Source organism: Oncorhynchus gorbuscha, linkage group LG09 (assembly GCF_021184085.1).
Source record: "Oncorhynchus gorbuscha isolate QuinsamMale2020 ecotype Even-year linkage group LG09, OgorEven_v1.0, whole genome shotgun sequence".
NCBI lineage: Eukaryota > Metazoa > Chordata > Actinopteri > Salmoniformes > Salmonidae > Oncorhynchus > Oncorhynchus gorbuscha.
This window is the reverse complement of record NC_060181.1, coordinates 41,370,707-41,379,225: the sequence shown is the minus strand read 5'-3', so window position 1 is coordinate 41,379,225 and position 8,519 is coordinate 41,370,707.

Here is an 8,519-nt window from a genome sequence, read left to right as displayed (position 1 = left end):
ACTCAACAATTTCTTGTGTGTATCAACACGGGCCAGCATTCCTGTGGAACGCTTTCGAAAACTTGTATAGTCCATCCCCGACGAATTGAGGCTGTTCTGAGGGCAAAAGGGGGGCGGTGCAAGTCAATTTTAGGAATGTGTTCCTAATGTTTGGTATGTCATTATACTCTAGTATATATAGAGTCGTACCATGCAAAGTCAGGGAAGGACAGAAATGTTGTGCCTGCCTATATGTGTAGTGTCACTGTCAACACTGACAGCTTCAATCTCACCCAGTGGTGCAGGTGTAGTGGTGGCCATACGCAGGCATACGCAGTATGCCCACCTATTTATATACAGATATAAAGTATACTCACCTTTTACTCACTAATTGTCATTGAGAACAATTGAATGATTGAACAATTGAACCATACATCTTAATTCCGTTCTCCTCTGACATTATTAGGGGGAAGACTAGCTATAGATAGCTACCAACACCATAATAGACAATTGCTGATAATTCATTCATACTCACCTGATGGCAGAGAGAGGGTGATGGTGAAAACCTGTTATGCCAAGCCGTGTCAGTTGGGGCTGGATAGTCTTGAATGACAGTGTACACACACACACAGACAGACACACACCTGTTTGACATGATAGCTAGATAGCTTTTAATATAAGCTCCCTGTCTTGTCTGTCAGTAAAGCCACCAAGCATTGAAGCAAGGCAGCTAGCTAGTTAGCTTGCTAACTAACTAACATTACTTGTTGGTGGCCCTTTATTATAACTAACCTGGCGAAAGCTAGCTAGCTGGAGGGATGGTCGGGTAACGTTTGTCACACAGTTTTTCCTTTGAAAAACCACTAGCACACGTATCCTGTTGCACCCCCTCCTCTCCACGCCCATACCGTGTCGGTTCATTAAATACATTTTGTGCACAACATTAGAAAAACGAATTCATGCAGTAGAAACAGCGAGGAACAGGAAGAGAAGCCCAACTCGGCTGAAAATCTGTCTCTATCCAGCAGGTGGCATTTTTTCATTTTTTTTGTATGGCGGTCGATGAGAGAGTGTCGAATTTGGTCAACAACAAAAATGTGTGGCTTATTTGCTACGTGAGGTTTATTTGATCGAATAGAAGTTGCATCATTCTTAAGTTGTTACGAGTGTACTGATATAAGTAGGACACGTGACCTCCTGGCAACTACGAGGTCCACACTTCATATTGGAATTGTCTAGAGATGGCTATGCATATTCATGCTATGAGGCTAGTAGCATAGCATCTCTCTCCATTGAATACAGGCAGTTGACGTCAACAACCGTCATTGAATATTCAAAAAAGGATTACAATAATGAGATATGTCCACCAATCCAAAGAAAGGGTAGGCGGGAGCTAGACAATTCGCAGTGCTGCTTTGTGGACAATGATTCCCATTGTTAGGAAGGAGAGACATTTATTTTTTCCAGTATATCCATAATCTTTGGTCGAAATGACTATCCATCTTCGTTGTTTAAGTGCGGATATTGACTGAACAAACGGTACACGGATCCGATCGGTTACACGGTCAGATCTGTACATGGATCTGATAGGTATACATACGGGTCAAATCTGGCCTACAAATGATGATGTGTCATACTCTAAATGCAGTAATACTACCCAGAAATATGCTTTGTCATTAAGAAAATACAATTTTTATTCTATTAATTATGTCACAAGTTTAAATATTTTAAATATTTTGAAAATACATGTCTAACTATCAATTCATTCTCTCCCACCGCACCTGTCCCTTGGCATTACATTGGTGACACAGGTATAAATAAATACATTCTAACAATCCTGTTACTTTATTATTATTATTTTTTCACTTTAGATTTGTCTATAATGGCTGCAAGTACAATAGAGAAACCAAATGCACAAAAAAGGCTTGGTTGTTGAAAGTGACATATTGTAATGAACACGAGGGGAGACAGAGAGCTGGTTTCAAGCGCAGGAGGTGTTTATTGCAAAGGACCACAGGAGGAAGCAGGTAGCTGGGTCTAAGGGCAGGCAGAAGGTCATACACAGGGGGTCCAAAAGGGGCAATGGTACAGGCAGGGAAAAGGCTAGTAACGTAATCCGGGAGATCAGGCAATAGCTAGATAACAGGAAATCCGATAAAGGCTAAAGTACAGGCAGGGAATAGGCAAAAGGAGTCTTGTTTGTGAGGCAGGCAAAAACTATCATACACGGGAGGAGTAAATCACAGGAAACCCAGCGTTCTGAAGGACGTGTGTCACAAAACAAACAAATGCCTCACAGTGATGGGGTGCAAAGAACTGACCTGAATTGTGTGTGATAATGACATACAGGTGTGTGAACAGGTGATCAGAATTCAGGTGATCTGGAGAGTGAGCTGCGTTCAGGGGATCTAGGTGTTTGAGAGTGTGAGCTGGAAAGGGAGCTGCGTTCAGGGGATCTACATGTTTGAGGGTGAGAGTTGGAAGCAGACGTTACACAGCTAAACAGAGAGGGAGGGAGTTAGCCATGCACTTTAAAAAGCAGAATTTGCATCTGAACTGTCTCACCACTCTTAAGGTCACGGTGTACAGGAAACTCGTGCCCGTAAATCACATCACAGGAACAAATTCAATATAAATGTTGTAAAATATCATGCTTTTCAATATATAACATTTAAGGGAATGCTTCAAGTGATATCGTTTGTATTTCATGTGAGTTCATGCAACATATCCGTGTTAAAGGAACTACCACACCTTGGGGGAATGTTAATGATCAAGTGAAGCTTAAGTTGTGTTTGTGGAGGAAACAAACTTTGTTGACCAACCCCTTCCCTCCCTCTTTCTGATCTTCTTGACTGCATTTCACTGCCTCAGAGCAAAGAGCAGTACATTGTTTTAATTAGGCTAGATTCGGATAGCGTTACTAATATGACATACCAGCCATTCACACGCTGTAAAAAGGAGTGTGTAGGGCAGAGAATCAAATATATAAGATAGATGCAGACAGTTGGCTATTACAATATTACCTGTTTACTCAAAAAGGCAGCAGCTCTAGGCCTACTCAGCCTGTCTGTCTCCCTTTCTATTTGTCTTGAGTTGAGCTATCGCTCATTAATAAGGATTTGCCACAATAAAGTGGAATTATCCCCAAAAAGCAGTGAAATGAGATACCTTTTTTTTTTAGAATATTCTTTCTTTAAATAGTATCAAGCGAGGCATAATGCTTCATCTGTTGGCACTGAAAGCACAGATAACATTGTGACAACTTGTCCCATACAACATGCCCATAGATCATTTCTTCGTCCGACATGGTGGGATCTTTTTGTGTTGGTAAAATGTATAATGCGAGAAACGCCGGTGGAAATTGATATGATAAACCACGATATCGAAGTAAACCTGAAGTTATACGATGAAAATGGTGTGTGGTCATCCCAATACGTCTCGGGAAATCATGCAATTTATGAGGCTACAGATGAAATCAGATGTGATGAATTTCACAGGGTGGTGAAAGTGCAAGGTGATCTTGATGCTTCTCTCCTAAAATATCGAGGGTCTTATTCTGGTGACATGATGATCGGTGCTCGACTGCCGTTTGACAAATACAAATATTCTCGCTTTTATCCATACGAATCTCATGTAGACGATACTCGCACAGCCTACACACACTGTGTCTGCGATCTGTTGGCTAAAGCGCACGTGCCAATATGAGACTAGGTACATTTGCTTGTGACAGAGCTATTTGTAGGGTTGAAAATGCGGTGGAAACATTTAGATTTTTATTTGTTACATGAAAACTGAAGCTAAAAGTAAATGTTGTGTGCACGACGCCATCTCGCGCTGATTTGTATCTGCAAAAAAAAAAGTTAATTTGGTGGAAACACCACTGGTGGGACAATGCTGATATTTTCTTCATGTGGTTTTCAAAGTATTTGCATGAAAATTGATCGGCAATTATATGGAAACCTAGCTATAGACATAAAAGTGTCCTGTACCAGGAAATGTGTGTGGGATGATAAGGCAGGTGATAAGGCTCTCCTACAAAGCCTTTGCATTGTCCAACAGTGCCTTCATACTTGGTGTGAGTACAGTGTGTTACAGGGGGGAAAAGGCATTTCCCTCTTCAACCCTGCTGTGTCAGTTCCACCTTAACAGGTGAGAAATGGAGGGAAACGTGTTGTGGTATTTCTCCATGGACCAAAACCAGTTGAATCTCTCCCTCTCTTAACATACATGCTATTTGGAGCATGTTAACGAGGTGTTGACCTACCACTCTCATTGGCTTCCAGGCAAACAACTCGAATGCTAAACTATGGCTAAGGAAACGGACACAGTCTTGAGTTGGTGACTTTCCAGATACTTAGACTACACTCTGCTATAGTATCTGTACCATGTACTTATTTTTTTCAATTTGGATGAACAGTCCCTTTAAGTTACTTCCTCGGTGACCCCAGTGACCCCAGTGACGATGACGCATAAGGAAACTCAAACAATACGTTTTTATTGCATTGATTTTTACAATCTGAGATTCAATCAATGTTGGCCAGGAGGAAAGTTCTCCATATGACCCGTGTTAGAGCAAAACATGACAAAAGCAAGGACATCACCGTAAGAGCTTAATAATTATCCAAGCGCTAAGTTATGGTTAATGAAATTATAATGAGTGCTATTTGTCAGGAGTAACGTTAACTTTGCCAAGTCACGGTTCATTTCATGGCAACCTCCTCTTTGCCTCTCATAGGTAAAGGAGTGTCTTCTTTGGTAACAGGTGGTTTCAGTGAATATGAATTGTCATTATCCAGCCCGGTATCAGTTTATATGCATCACATTGTGACCCTTTTACAAAAAGATTTTGGTTGCGATCATTATCTCAGGAAATGCAAACAGTAAAACACTAATAGGAAACTATACCACAGTAGCATACACACTTACTGCTAACTAATTCTATGCAGATAATTGAGAACAGGGATTTTGAAAAAAAAAAGACCAAAATTAGTTTTTGGTCAAAAATTCCTTGTCATAATATTAACAGTCGATTATTACAATTTTGAGAAAACAGTTGGGAGAATGTAACGTAATACACCAGGAGTCAGGAAGCAGGTGCAGAATGTGAGTTTAATAAGGAAACGCCACAGATGAACAAACATGAGCCCCTTACAGAATGTGCGACAAAGCAATTATTACCCAATGACTGGTCTCACCAGAGGGCTGAGTAATCACAGGGAAAATGTTGACCAGGTGTGCGCAATGGTGGGGAGAGTGTGTTGGTTTTTATGGTCGCAATTACAGGTTCAGTCCACTGTTGGTATATCCTGGAGGTGATTTGAGGTTAAACCCTGAATAGAATGAGAACAGAGGTCAGTCAATGATGATGCATTTTGTTAGAGGTCAAACACACCATCAGAACTCCTACAGCACCCTTCAATATTTACCACATTTCTTTCCGTGTTACAGACCTTTCAAATGAACTGTAATTATGCTATAATATCAGTCTGTTTTGGTAGAAAACAAATCTGTTAACATTATTTACATGTTTAATGATGTTTTGGTAAGAATTAAGTTGATATTATGCTATTATTGTGGCTTTTTTCAGTACTTTCTTTTTGTGGTCAAAATGACCACCGTTGGTAGTCCATGTATGTAAAATATGTTGGTAGTATTGTTCTAAAATATGATACTTTTTAAATAATACACATTCTAATTGTAAGGTACTGGATAGGCGCGTCTCCTATATTCCTTAAAGGTAAATCTATACTGTACAAAAATATAAACGCAACATGTAAAGTGCTGGTCCCATGTTCCATAAGTTGAAATAAAATAATTGTGCATTTCCATCAGCACAAAAATCGTATTCCTCTCTTTTAGTGCACTAACATCCCTATTAGTGAGCACAAGATAATCCATCCACCTGACAGGTGTGACAGATCAAGAAGCTGATGATTAAACAGCATGTACATTACACAGGTGCACCTTGTGCTGGGGTTTTGAGGGAGCGTGCAGTTGGCATGCTGACTGCAGGAATATCCACCAGAGCTGTTGCCAGAGCATTTAATGTTAACTTCTCTACCAATGGTGTTTTAAAGAAATTGTCAGTACGTCCAACCGGCTTCACAACCGCAGACCACGTGTAACCACGCCAGACCAGGACCTCCACATCCGGCTTCTTCACCTGTGGGATCGTCTGAGACCAGCCAACCGGACAGCTGATGACACTACAGAGTATTTTTGTCTGTAATAAGCCCTTTTGTGGGGGGGGATAATGCTGATTGGCTGTGGGTGGACCTATGCCCTCCCAGGCCCACCCATGGCTGCGCCCCTGCCCAGTCATGGGAAATCCATAGCTTAGGGCCTAACGCATTTATTTTGATCAGTAACAATTCTGAGAATGCCTTAAGTGATATTTGTTTGTATTTCATGTGAGTTCCTGCAACATGTCCATGTAGAAGGACCTCTAGCACCACACCTTTAAGGAAGCTTTAGGGATTGTTCTTGATGAAGGTACATTTACTCTAATCTGCCATATCTCAGACAAACCAGCCAATCTTTATGACCCTATTAAGTTAACAATGGACTTTAATGCATTATCATTTGTCATTTTCATGCTTTGTGTGTTTTTCTTTCACACGGTGAAGTTGCATTTATGGAAGAAACACAACTTACTGTACCAATCCCTCCCCTCCTCTCTACCTCTGATGTTCTTGGCTGCATTTCAGTGTGTCAGAGCAAAGAGCAGTTTTTTAAATTTGACATTGGATTCTGACATGATAAATCAACTATTCATACACCGTAAATAGAGAAGCATTTAGGGCAGGAAATCAAATATATGAGATTGATACAGATAGTACGAGATACAATTTGGTAAAATACTGTATATTTCCAACTAACAACGTGTTCTTCACTAACTGTTGGGATAGCTACTGTAGTGTCATAAGTAGCACCAGCAGCAATGGTAGCTACTATTATGGAATGCGAGCAGTGGCTTATCTCTCTAATAGACAATAAAGTGCTCTATACCAGGTAGTGTGTTTGGGATGACTCTCCTACAAAGGCTTCGTCTACTGGGCACAGACGTCAATTCAACGTCTATTCCACGTTGGTTCAAAGTAATGTCAATTAAACTACCAGCGTGTGTCCAGTGTTTGCTTTGTCCAGCTGATATGGGTCACGGTCATTGAGTCAGGAACTGCGAACAATAGCAGCTGATATCCTAATTTAAATAGAAAACCATATCGGAGACATATTACAATTTTGAGCAAACAGGTGGGAGAACTAAGCACTGCCAGACATCAATGTGGTCCAGACAATCCATGTTGCTTTTTGTGGTCACATTCCAGCCCATGTGGTTTGGTTTACAGTGCGTTTGGAAAGTTTAGACTTTTTCCACATTTGTTACAGTGTTATTCTAAAATTGATTAAATACATTTCTTGCATCAATCTACACACAATCCCCATAATGACAAAGTGAAAACATGTATTTAGATTTGTTGCACATTTATCAGAAATAAATATAATAAAACCTACATAAGTTTGCTATGAGACTCGAAATTGACCTCAGGTGCATCCTGTTTCCATTAATCATCCTTGAGATGTTTCTACAACTTGATTGAAGTCCACCTGTGGTAAATTCAATTAATTGGACATCATTTGGAAGGGCACACACCTGTCTATATAAGGTCCCACTGTTGACAGTGCATGTCAGATCAAAAACCAAGTTATGAGATCTAAGGAATTGTCAGTAGAGCTCCAAGAAGGGATTGTGTTGAGGCACAGATCTGGGGAAGGGTACCAAAAAATTGAAGGTCCCCAAGAACACAGTGGCCTCCATTATTCTTAAATGGAAGAAGTTTGGAACCACCAATACTCTTCCTAGAGCTGGCTGCCCGGCCAAACTGAGCAATCGGGGGAGAAGGGCCTTGGTCAGAGAGGTGATCAAGGTCACTCTGGCAGAGCTTCAGAGTTCCTCTGTGGAGATGGCAGAACCTTCCAGAAGAACAACCATCTCTGCAGCACTCCACTAATCAGGCCTTTATGGTAGCGTGGCCAGACGAAAGCCACTCCTCAGTAAAAGGTACATGACAGCCCGCTTGGAGTTTTCCAAAAGGCATCTAAAAGACTCTCAGACCATGAGTAACAAGATTCTCTAGTCTGATTAAATCAAGATTGAACTCTTTGGCCTGAACGACACACATCATAACAGGAAGAAACCTGGCACCATTTATTTGGTGAAGCATGGTGGTGGTGGCAGCATCATGCTGTGGAAATGTTTTTCAGCAGCAGGGACTGGGAGACTAGTCAGAATTGAGGGAAAGATGAACAGATCAAAGTACAGAGAGATCCTTGATGGAAACCTGCTCCAGAGCGCTCAGGACCTCAGACTTGAATGAAGGTTCACCTTCTAACAGGACAATAACCCTAAGCACAGAGCCAAGACAATGCAGGAGTGGCTTCAAGACAAGTCTCTGAATGTCCTTGAGTGGCCCAGCCAGAGCTCAGACTTAAACCCGATCGAACTTCTCTTGCGAGAAACTATCCAAATACAGGTGTGC